Below are 13,279 nucleotides of genomic sequence, written 5' to 3'. Positions count from 1 at the left end.
TTCAGCGCAGGACTTTAAAAGACACTTTATAATCTGTGTGAGACCAACATGGCTCCGTAGATATATTAAGAACTTTACTGTTTTTGATAGACGAATGTTTTGAAATACATTTTGTTACTAGATATTATCATTGAAATCTAATTGTATATTCTCAATGTAATCTATAATAATCAGTTCTTCTTGCACTATATTAGTATATAAAATATCCTTAAATAAAAACACGCTATAATTTATAGCATTTGATAATAATGTCTGAAAGCTTTTGAAATGTTTTCTATCAGATTGTCAGATATGCCGGAACTAATTGAATATCAGTTCATCATGGTGTATTGTCAAGCATAACAGCAATTTGTTCTAGCAATTATTTCCTGTCACATTACTTATAATACCAGTCATAAAGAATGCAATTGAATAAAATGGTTTAAAATTACTGTTCAAATTATATCTTAAAATAAAATTGAACGAATAAAGTACGCAACCCATTACAAATATGATTCAGAAAATCTAAGAAAATAAATACGGAAAATAATAATAAAAAAAAACCAAAACAACATGTAATGAAAAATATCTCTAAAAAAACAACCAAACAACGATGTGTAGAAGGTAGAAAAAAAACTTACGCGACATTTCATGATAAAAAAGGGAAAAATTCAATATGTATGTTTCCCTATAGATGTCTTTTATACATTTTCGTCCTCAGGTCGTTGGGTTGCTCTCTTATTTATGTTAAGGAATTCATCTTTTGTTCATTGTGACGCAATTACACTCAGTGGTACAAGTAGTATTAAAGTAAAAAAGGTCAACTGTTAGCAAACTTACCCCCAAAGGATGTGCAATGTATCCAACAATGTCACAGAATTTTCACTACTCAAAGAAATAATTAATTTATGCCATTATCAAAGTCATATAATATATGAAACTTCAATTTAAAAAAAAAAGAGTTGAATAAATTATGTTTTATATACTTGAATGGCTAAGTTTTACTATAAAGTGTTGGTGCACGTGTTCGTAAAAGAAATGCACTCAAATTAATAGCGATTTCAACATCGATTTTTGGAAATGATACTTTAAATAAAAAGAGTTGCCTTATAAACATAAGATTAAAACTGTAGAAATGGGAAAATCTCATTTTAGATATAAATATTTTTAATCAATTAGTTGAATGACAGCAACAGTTGGCTTTATCATTACTAGAGTCTATTCTACTTACTAATACACTTGGTACAATAAAAAAACCTGATAACAAATTGTTCAAATAAGGCCTTTGAAAATAGTGGAATTAATTACCTTTGGAGTGTCAAAATCTCGTTTGAAGTACTTGATAAATTGCATGCATATATTGGTGATTTTGAATCTGTTCAAAGTTTTGATTTTTCTACCCTATATACCACTTTGCCTCATTTTCTTATTAAGAAAACAAGAATGTGTCCAAAGTACACGGATGCCCCACTCGCACTATCCTTTTCCATGTTCCATGGACCGTGAAATTGGGTAATAATCTAATTTGGTATTAAAATTAGAAAGATTATACTATAGGGAACATATGTACTAAGTTTCAAGTTGATTGGACTTCAATTTTATCAAAAACTACCTTGACCAAAAACTTTAACCTGAAACTTCCACTTTCATTTTCTATGTTTAGTGGACCGTGAAATTGGGGTCAAAATTCTAATTTGGCTTCAAAATTAAAAAAAGATTATATCATAAGCAACAAGTTTACTAGGTTTCAAGTTGATTGGACTTCAGCTTCACCAAAAACTACCTTGACCAAAAACTTTAACCTGAAACTCCCACTTTCATTTTCTATGTTCAGTGGACCGTGCTATTGGGGTCAAAAGTCTAATTTGGCTTTAAAATTAGAAAGATCATATCATAAGCAACAGGTCTACGAAGTTTCAACTTGATTGGACTTCAGCTTCATCAAAAACTACCTTGACCAAAAACTTTAACCTGAACGGACTGACGCACAGACGGACGCACAAACGAACGGAGCCACAGACCAGAAAACATAATGCCCCTCTTCTATCGTAGGTGGGGCATAAAAATCACATCCCTAATTAACTGGGCATTTAAAAAGTCAGAATGCGAGTACATATGTTCAAACTCTCTTACTAGGTAATTTTTTAGTAGCAATAAACAAATTTAAAGAACTATGTCAATTTGACATGCTTTGATACTATATCTGCGCTTGAATTTTTACTTGATAACATTTTTGTTCGCTTTGGAGATTCCGTATATCGCCAGTCAGGTTATTGGAATTCCAATAGGGACTAACTGTGCACCACTTATTGCGGACCTGTTTTTGTATTGTTATGAGTTACAATTTATGACTAAAATTAGCAAAGACCCATCGAAACAATATTTGATACAAAAATTTAACAATGCTTTTAGATATTTGGATGATATTTTGGCTCTCAATAATGACGACATCATTATGTATATATACTAAAGAAATTTATCCTGTTGAACTTACTTTATATAAAGCTAATACTAACAATGACCACTGCCCTGTCACCATCTTATGGTGTTTATATATCTCAACTTGTAAGTTTCGCTCGTGTATGTAACAACGTATTAAATTTTAGCGTGAGAAATTTATGTATTACTGAAAAAATATTACACCAGGGTTTTCGATATCACAAACTAGTCCAAACATTTACTAAATTTTATCATCGGTATAAGTAAATAGTTCGTAAATATAACTCAACATGCAGACATCTTATATGTTCAGGTATTTCACATTCAATCTTGTATGGTAATATTCTTTACAACGCACAAAAATGTCAGTATTCACCTCAAAAACTTAAAAACATTTGAACAGACTTTTCAAGAATTAAGAAGGGATATAGTTACGATACTGTTTTCAGATCATTAAAGATTGCATATTTTGTTTGGCTTTAATATTGATTCCCTTATAGGGTCTTTGCATCGGAACTAAACACATTTATTTAAAAAAAAACAGTTGCTGGCATGACACGGATTATGTTCTTCTCATATATTTTATGATAGTGTGATAATATACCCCTAACGGGAGGGATTGTGCCTGATATTCATATGATGAAAACATAATCTTTCAATCAGTTTTATTGAGGTCTGGAGCTGGCATGCCAGTTACATGTAACTGCTAGTAGTCTGTTGTTATTTATGTATTATTGTCATTTTGTTTATTTTCTTTTTTTACATCTTCTGACACCGGACTCGGACTTCTCTTGAACTGAATTTTAATGTGCGTATTGTTATGCGTTTACTTTTCTACATTGGCTAGAGGTATAGGGAGAAGGTTGAGATCTCATAAACATGTTTAACCCCGCCGCAATTTTGCGCCTGTCCCAAGTCAGGAGCCTCTGGCCTTTGTTAGTCTTGTTTGCATTTTTATTTTAGTTTCTTGTGTATAATTCGGAGTTTAGTATGAAGTCTATTATCACTGAACTAGTATACTATTTTTAAGGGGCCAACTGAAGGACGCCTCCGGGTGCGGGATTTACTCGCTACATTGAAAACCCATTGGTGGCCTTCGGCTGTTGTCTGCTCTATGGTTGGGTTGTTGTCTCTTTGACACATTCCCCATTTCCTTTCTCAATTTTAATTTCGTTACCCAAAGCATCCAATAAAGATTGCAGGGAAATGTGGAATATTCATAAACAAAACATCACAAAAAACAAAATCGTCATGAGATCTCACAAAACATGTTTAACACAGTCTCATTTTAGCGCCTGTTCCAAGTCAGGATCTTATGGCCTGTGTTAGTCTTGTATTTTTAGTTCTGTTTTCCGCTTTTTGGTCGGGTTGTTGTCTCGTCGACACATTCATCGTTTCTGTTCGCAATTCTACTCTTAAGATTATATCAATTTTCTATCAATATCATTTAATATAAGCGCAAAATCACAAATTTCAGGTTTTCTCTGGCTAAACACACAGATAAAAACTCAGGTAAATTCACGCAAAGTTTAAAACAATAACATTTGTTCCCGCGAACCTGTCAAAATTCAAATTCGCGCAAATATTTGGTCGCCTGACTGCCCTTTGCAATTTCCTTAAGCTATGTATTATATGAATATGTCAAATCAATAGTTATCTGCTGTTTTATAATGAATAATACATATTTGAGAAGGAAAATAATTTAAAAACATATAAATCTATTTTACAAGCTGTCCTTTTGCACATATTAATCTATTTTGCAAGCTGTCCTTTTGCACATATTAATCTATTTTGCAAGCTGTCCCTTTGTAAGCAAATGCTTGTTAATTGCAGTAGGTATCAGAGACAAATAATGTACTTTTAATTTATTTATCGATCGGTGTCAGACGACAATAATTAATATATTAAAACGTTACCGACACCGCATATCCGTTTCATCAAGAATTATTGCGACATAATAAGAAATTACTGGCATTAGTGAAATCTTACAATGTAATTCCTGTTGACAGATGAAACAGAACTTCACGACTTCTTTGTCAGAGATGTTGATGGAATTTTAAAAAATCATACAAAGGAGATTTTAATGTTACATTTTTAAATGTTCGTTTCAAAGCGACACATGAGATTGCATAACTTAAAAAAAATAAGGAAATCTGCAAATGTTAATCTATGACACATATACGATATGTCATTTAATGGTAATAGTATATAAAAACTGACTGAAAAGTTCAACGATAAAAGTTTTAAACCATATGATCAGTTAGTATATTTTTCTTAAATATATAAACAAAATAATTATGTAAACTTTTAGATGTTATAGTGTGAAGAATCTGTGAATCCAAAAAATAAGACTCTCTAAAAGTCTAACAAACCTAACGTTACTTGAAAATAGTCTAATCATACCGGTACATCACTTTTGTTTACAAATTGATGCAAGTTTTTTCATTGTCGAGAGGAATACAGCATGCTCCTGGATTTTTATTCCATCGATAATATGGCGTTACAATGTAATTGCATGGAAGGATACAATTTACAAAGAGGAATTTCCCCCTTACCAATATTTATAGAGATAACCGCAATAAGAATAGAAACATTAAAAAAAATATAAACTAACAGCTTTAACAACATAATTGAATTGTATAATGTTAAAAGAGACCAACATTATTTTAGAAATAGAAATACGGCTGAAAAGCGGGGCATACAAAGAAAAAAAATAATATTGTGCGCACAACTTAAATAAATTGTGCGCACAAAATAATATATTGTGCACACAAAATAATATATTGTGCGCACAATTTAAAAAAATTGTGCGAACAACTTAAATATATTGTGCGCACACCTTAAATATATTGTGCGCACAACTTAAATATATTGTGCGCACAACTTAAATGTATTGTGCGCACAAAATAATATAGTGTTCGTTAAATTCTTTGACCTTACACATGGTACGGTTCTTCAGTGTCTCCTTTTTTAAAGTGACAGAATGGAGAAATGCAAAAGGTTTCTTTTGAAATGGGACTAGATTACATGAATATAATCTAGCAAAAAATCATCACTGCATTTTTATCGACTCCTGACACAAAAACTGAAGAAGTTACGTTTATTTCGTCTGAAACTTGGTTTACCAAAAGATGCGTTGGAAGCCTCCACTTTATATCAGCGTTTATTGGAACGGGTTGAAACAGACTTGACAAAAGAGCAATACCTGTAACTTGGCATTGCACAAGGTCATGTTTTTCTCTGGCTGTTTATGACGTCTTTACACTAAATCCATTGGATGTGTACGGATTGATAGTTTAGTCTTAGATGCATGATTTTTTTATTAGTTGTTAGTGGCTTTGAACTAGCTGTCAGATAACTGCGAGTACTCTCAGATCTGTCCATTGCGTCTTTTTGTTTCGGGATGTATAAGTATCTGGCCACGTCTACTTGTATTTTTGTCCATCTGATGAGTTAAGCCTTTTTCAACTGATTTTTATAGTTCGTTCTTATGTTGTACTGTTATACCACTGTCCCAGGTTAGGGGAGGGTTGGGATCCCGCTAACATGTTTAACCCCGCCACATTATTATGTATGTGCCTGTCCCAGGTCAGGAGCCTGTAATTCAGTGGTTGTCGTTTGTTTATGTGTTACATATTTGTTTTTCGTTCATTTTTTTTACATAAATAAGGCCGTTAGTTTTCTCGTTTGAATTGTTCTACATTGTCTTATCGGGGCCTTTTATAGCTGACTATGAGGTATGGGCTTTGCTCATTGTTGAAGGTCGTACAGTGACCTATAGTTGTTAATGCCTGTGTCATTTTGTTTTTTTGCGGATAGTTGTCTCATTGGCAATCATACCACATCTTCTTTTTTATAAGGACACTATCGAACTTATGTAGACTTTGACAATACGGTTTACCTGTTTTCTTGTAACAAATATAAAACTACTATATGCACTAATGCATTATACTTTATGTCTGAAAAACTCAAGATTTTGTTTATGTTGATTGACACAAGACTAACATGTTACTCAATTCACGACTTTGGTTTTGGTATGCTCCGTCGACAATAGAAATGGTCATTTTAATTTATATATAAAAGTCTTTACATCCCTCCATCAGTCCGTCCATTCGTCCGTCCCTGTTTATGGTAAATGTTTTGGTCATAGTTTATGATGAATTTTTAGTGTCATCAACTTAAATGAATTATGTGGTTTCTCTAAAGATATCATTGTAAAAGTGTAGAGTTAGTCAAATCCACTGAAAACTGAATACACGTTCAAGTTTTTTTTTCTATTAAAGATGACTACATGAATGTTTGATCATGATAAAGTACGGTTTTGGCCCAAAATGTACAGTTCGTTATTAAAATGTGACGGTGTGTTCAGTCTGAGAAATTCACCATGAAGTTGTGATCAAATAAAGATAAAACTGAGTACATATTTAAATCAGAAGATGCAATATGAGTGCCAATGAGACAGCTCTCCATCGAAGTCATTATTTATTAGAAGTTAACTATTATTGGTTATAGTACGGTCTTCATCACGGAGCGTTGGCTCACTACAAACAGCAAACTATAAAAGGCCCAAAATGACTATAACAAAACGATTAATAGATATGAACCAAACCAATAAACGACAATCACTGAATAACAAGCTCCCGACATAGAACAGTATGCTTATTATGATTTAAAATGTTTAAGAGTTGTGAACAAACGTTACAGTTCAAGTTATAGTTTCATTCTGATTTATATGAGAGGACAAGAGGTCACTTAATTATAGTATCTATTTTTGATCGATTTCATCATACAATTTTACAGAATATTGTTCGTATACATTATGAAACTGAAATTTAGCAATTTAGGAATAGTCAATGAAAATGTATTCATCAGTGGAATATTTTGAAAACAAACGAAACAATTATGATTCATTTTTTTCCAAATATGGTTCGTTTTGGGGCATCATTAATTCAAAAACTTGTGGCGCGATTGATGGCTATCGATGTAATTGCCAATAAGACAACTATATACATTTACACCATAGCTCATAGAAATACAGGTTCTACTCATATATTTTATGATGGTATGCCACTCAAACCCTAACGGGGGATGGTACTTGATACTCGTATGATTAAGACATAATCTTTCAATCAGTTAATTAATTGAGGTGTGGAGCTGGCATGTCAGTAACTGCTTGTAGTTCTTTGTTAATTAATGTATTATTTTCATTTTGTTAAGATTCATGTGTTACCTATTCTGACATCGGACACGGACTTATTTTCAACTGAGTGTTACGGTCGGTATTGCTCTGTGTTTTTTTTTTAAACTGTGTTGGCTAGAGGTATAAAAGGAGGGTTGAGATATCACCAAACATGTTTCACTCCGCCGCATTTTTGGGCCTGTCCAAGGTCAGGAGACTCTGGCCTTTCTTGGTTTTGTATGATTTTTAATTTTAGTTTCTTGTATATATTTTGGATAGATAAAGGAAGATGTGGTATGAGTACGAATGAGACAACTCTTCATCCAAGTCACAATTTATAAAAGTAAATCTGTATAGGTCAATGTACAGTCTTCAACACGAACCCAAGGCTCACAACGAACAGCAAGTTATAAAGGGCCCCAACACAAATACTAATGTAAAACCATTCAAACGGGAAAACTAACGGTCTTATCTATATAAAAACGAGAAACGAGAAGCACTTATGATTTTTAGTATGACGTCCATTATCACATAACTAGTAAATATTTCTGTTTATAGGCCAGCTGAAGTACGCCTTTGGGTACGCGAATTTCTTGCTGTATTAAAGAACCAAATATATCTGAGAAACAAACCTTATACGATATGCGCGCCTTATAATTATTTTGTATATTAAATACAGTTTAAACTAAACCTTTATTATCGTATCTGAAAAATAGACCAATGCTGATATATTTAACATTGACCAATAAACTATGAAAGTAAGGTCAAGGTCAGATGATACCAACCAGATAAATACTTATACATTACGACCATACCATAAAAAAATAATATAGTTCACTTATTCCTTATAGTATCTGAAAAGCAGACCAAACAAGAATCAAATAACATGGACCAATGTATCATGAATATATAATCAAGGTCAGATTAATATTAATGCAAGATAGACAATTACCACCATACAAACATTCCATACACCAAATATATCTAACCAAGGACGTATATTAGTTATACGTCCTTGATCTAACTAAATGATTATAGTATCCGAGAACTACACCAAAAACACAAAAAAAAATTGCCGGACCACTTAACCCTGAAAATGAGGTCAAGATCAGATGACACCTGTTTAAGATATTAAAATCGTTCCATAAAACCAAATATAGAAGAACTATTGCATTTGGTATCTGAGATTTCGTCTAAACCACGAACAACTTAACCTTGTTCAATGATCCATAAAATGAGGTCATGGTCAAGTGAGAACTGTTTTCCTAATTTTTTGACGCACACCATATTATTTTGGTCCGCACAGTATGTCATATTGTCTGTGCGCACAATATTTTTAAGTTGTGCGCACAACATATTTAAATTGTGCGAACGAAATATTTCAATTGTGCGCACAATAAATTATTTTGTGCGCACAATATATTTAAGTTGTGCGCACAATATATTTTTTTTCTTTGTATGTCCCTATCGGGGCTCCGTATGTAACAGCAACACGCTACTGTAATAATTATTTATACTACACAGCATGCTAAAATATGAAATCACCTACCTAAATAGTTTAGAGATGAATAATTTGTTTTTATGGGAGACCTACATTTGCGCGGATTTTGAAATGACACGGATTATATTTGCGCGATTATACCACATCTTGTTATTTCATATATTGAATGATAAACATGTATAAGACAAGTTTTTATTTGTTTATATAAACATTAAAAAGCACTTAATTTATGTAAACGAAACGTTTTTAATAAAATACGACTGTTAACGAAAGTATAGATCATGGCTAAATGAGTTGAATAAAACTGTTCGTTGTCAAGGCTATTAAAGACTCTGGCTAATCGTTGGTACGTTTGATTACTTCATTGGGCACGTAATTTTCAACTAGGTAGTCGGCAAATTTGTAACAGTTTTCATTTACAGGAGCATTTGACATTATATAGTCTGGAAAACTGTCTTCAACTTCCTCCGTCGGAAGCAATTAAATGGCTATCCGAAAATCTGTGTTCAAATTAATTTCAGTTCATTTTAACAATATTAAGTAAATAAATGATTTTTATTAAAAGTTATGTTTTTTTCAAAAGTTTTTGTATAGATTCGCACAAATGTCGGAACTTTTTAATAGGTAAATTTTGCGAAAACGTAATGCGTTTTTCCGCGCAAACGTGGATTTTTTCGCGCAAATGTAGGATCAATCCGCGCAAAGGTAACGTGCTGTTTCACCACTGTCATAGGTTAAGGGAAAGGTTGAGCGCTCACAAACATGTTCAACACCGCCACATTTTGCATGTGCCTGGCCCAAGACAGGAGCCTATAGATCAGTGGTTGTTGTAAGTTCAAGTCTGTGACAGTCATGTTTGTTTTTTCGTAAATTGTTTTGTTATAAATAAGGCCGTTAGTTTTGGCAAATGGGCTGTTTCATACTTTTTTTTATTTCGGGGCTCTTTATAGCCGACTATTCGATTTGGATATTGTAATTTTAATCGATGAATATTTCATTCTGGTACTGTGGTTTGATATCTGATAATACCGGTAACAGTAACTAGCTGTTAGGTTATAGTATTTTAATGTCGCTATGTAAACTGGTACATTTGTACATGTACGTAACTACATTGACGAAAATGTTGGAATTAAAACCTGTCTTCTGTTCTGTTCACCCTCTGACGACGCTCTCTGTTTTTTTTTAATCCATATTTCTCATTTATTTTTAGTTTTCAGTGTTGTTGGGCAGGTATTTTATGTCCGTCGTTATGTGTCTTACCTGTTCCTGGGTTTGTCGTTAGTGCATTTTCAGTTGAATTGTTTCATATTTTTTATGTCCGGGCATCTTCTAGCCGGCTATGAGCATTTGTCTTTTCCATCGCCAGAATTCGAACTCATGCTATTGCGATATCGGGACAACACCGCCTGCACTGTACAACTCGGCTACTTAGGCTGAACAATTTATTCACCTTTTGGTTGCCTATAGTGTTACCTTTCCTCGCCTTGTAACACAATCTCGAACACAATACGTGATATATTTGGAATCAAGAAGGTATTGATTGCAGATTAAATAAATATGTATCGTAAAGGATCGTAGGATACAGTCGCATAAATAATTATAATGAAATAAACATTTCATGATAGCCTCAAAATAATTTATATTTTATTATTGTTTTGCACAATTTAACATATTCATTATAAATCACTACATCATATAAAAAAGAAGATGTAGTATGCTTGCCAATGAGACAACTGTCCAAAAGAGACCACAAAGACACAGACATTAGTAAATATATGTCACCGTACGGCCTGCAACAATGAACAAAGCCCACACCGCATAGTCAGCTACATGTATAAAAGGCCCCGATAAGACAATGTAAAACAATTCAAACGAGAAAACTAACGGCCTTATTTATGTAAAAAAAAAAATGAACGAAAAACAAATATGTAACACATAAACAAACGACAACCAATGAAATACAGGCTCCTGACTTGGGACAGGCACATACATAAATAATGTGGCGGGGTTAAACATGTTAGCGGGACCCCCCCTAACCTGGGACAGTGGTATAACAGTACAACGAACTATAAAAAATCAGTTGAAAAAGGCTTAACTCATCAGATGGACAAAAATACAAGTGGACGTGGCCGGGTACTTATTCATCCCGACACAAAAAGACACAATGAACAGATCTGAGAGTGCTCGCAGTTATCTGACCGCTAGTTCAAAGCCACTAACAACTAATAAAATAATCATGCATCTAAGACTAAACTATCAATCCGTACACATCCAACATCCAATTGATTTAGTGTTAAGACGTCATAAACAGCCAGAGAAAAAACATAACCTTGTGCAATGTAGTACTGCAGTAGGCACCATGTACATTATGCAGCTCTATTTTTCAGTAAAGCAGGATTATGTTGGATGGTTTTTCAGAAGTGTTGAAAGATACTTTTTGATTCTTTATAGTTGAGATTTTACTTTCTGCTGATGGTACATCGTGGTTGTGTTCATTCAACCTGTTTTTCAATAATGAATCAGCTGTCAAAGTCTATTGTGATTTTTGATTTTCATATTTTTTGTAAATGGTATGAGATGAAAAATAGGTGTGAACCCACTTAATTAACCAGTGGGTACAGTGTACGGTTCTTTTAGGGCAAGATACAGTTTTATTTCTTTGCGCGATTAAAATATTACCTTGCAGTGCGTATGACACATTTTTTTAAGTCAACCAGCGCAATTGCAATGCGTCTGCAGTATTATCTATACAACTATTTTTGAACTTTACGAACAGGTTCAACATTTCCTCGCACGGAAGATAAAAAGCCGTTTTTTTATATTGACAGACAGTTCTATGTCCAATTTGAACAGAAAACATGCTGCGTTGGACTTAGTGCTGAAAATGGTAAAAACTCGATGTCAAGGTAAAAAAACAACATAATCAAATATTGACAAATCACAGACACTATTTGCATTATAATCACAGTTTTATAAGTACTGCAGTAGGCACCATTGTCTCTATCCCGTAAACCCTATTGTCGTGAAATATTCACAAAAAATCTGGCCATTTTACAGACCAAATATGAATTATACAAAAGAACAGTTACAGTTCATAGTACATCATGATCAGCAATAGTATGTTTTTAATAATCCATTTAAAATTGAATTTGCATTTAACCGATTTTGTATTGTACAAATTGCTATAAGAACGCAAGCCCTTTCAATACAGTTCATTGACTGTCAACACAATAATTATTTTAGATCACGATTCTAATTCCAATAGACAATACTGTCCATTTATATCTTCAAATAATATACGATAGATTACAAAAGTGGATTTCCTGTGTTTAAAATGAAATGTTTTAAGGCATATTTATGTACTGGGTTCACCCTAAGTTTGAATTCAGTTCGTGCTGATCAATCTTTTATTTCTTTTTTGTGCAATTTAAAATGTTTTATCGAATATTGGTTTTCTTTTGATTTTTCTTCTCTTTTTACCACGATAGGTTCCTTTCAAATAGGCATAACGTATAAGCGACGAGCAAACGCATAATAAATGGTCTAAATAATGGACGGAATATCAGAGTTGTCAATATAATATTACTGGATCATTTGCAAATAGATGTACAGAAAATTGCATATTCGATTGACAATTAAAGTTGGGATTCTCGCTTGAATTGATAAACATTTTGTCGCGTCGTAGTCTTTTAAAGCTCGCTATGCTGTATGAGTTGAAGGATGTACTGTGCGAACTTATACGTGATTTGGTCTCGTACTGCATCTCCATATCTTATCCACAACCTTTTTGCTTATTCACGAAACCAAGCTACATATTATTGAACTCATGCTAGGAAGTTTATGTTTCCATAATCTAATATCTCGGCTACACTTTAAATAACCTTTTTTTCAAGTCATTATCAGAAGATGTGTTAATAAATGTTTGATGCAGTTCTCTTTTTATGTATCAATGGTAATTCTAACGATCGAGATATACGAGTTAAGGTATAATTGGGTTTTGTATAATAATAATCTAAACCGCCAGAAATGTTACCCGTACCAAGCATAACATGTCATTAGTGGTACATGTTTAGAGATATTTTAGCATTGTTTGTGATGTAAGGATTGCTATGTTTTGTTGCTTATGGCATATTATTGTTAGTCACTATTTTGTTCACAACCTGACTACACTCGCAGTTACA

The sequence above is a fragment of the Mytilus edulis genome, chromosome 5 (genome assembly GCF_963676685.1).
Source record: "Mytilus edulis chromosome 5, xbMytEdul2.2, whole genome shotgun sequence".
Lineage (NCBI taxonomy): Eukaryota > Metazoa > Mollusca > Bivalvia > Mytilida > Mytilidae > Mytilus > Mytilus edulis.
This window is presented reverse-complemented; position numbering follows the sequence as displayed.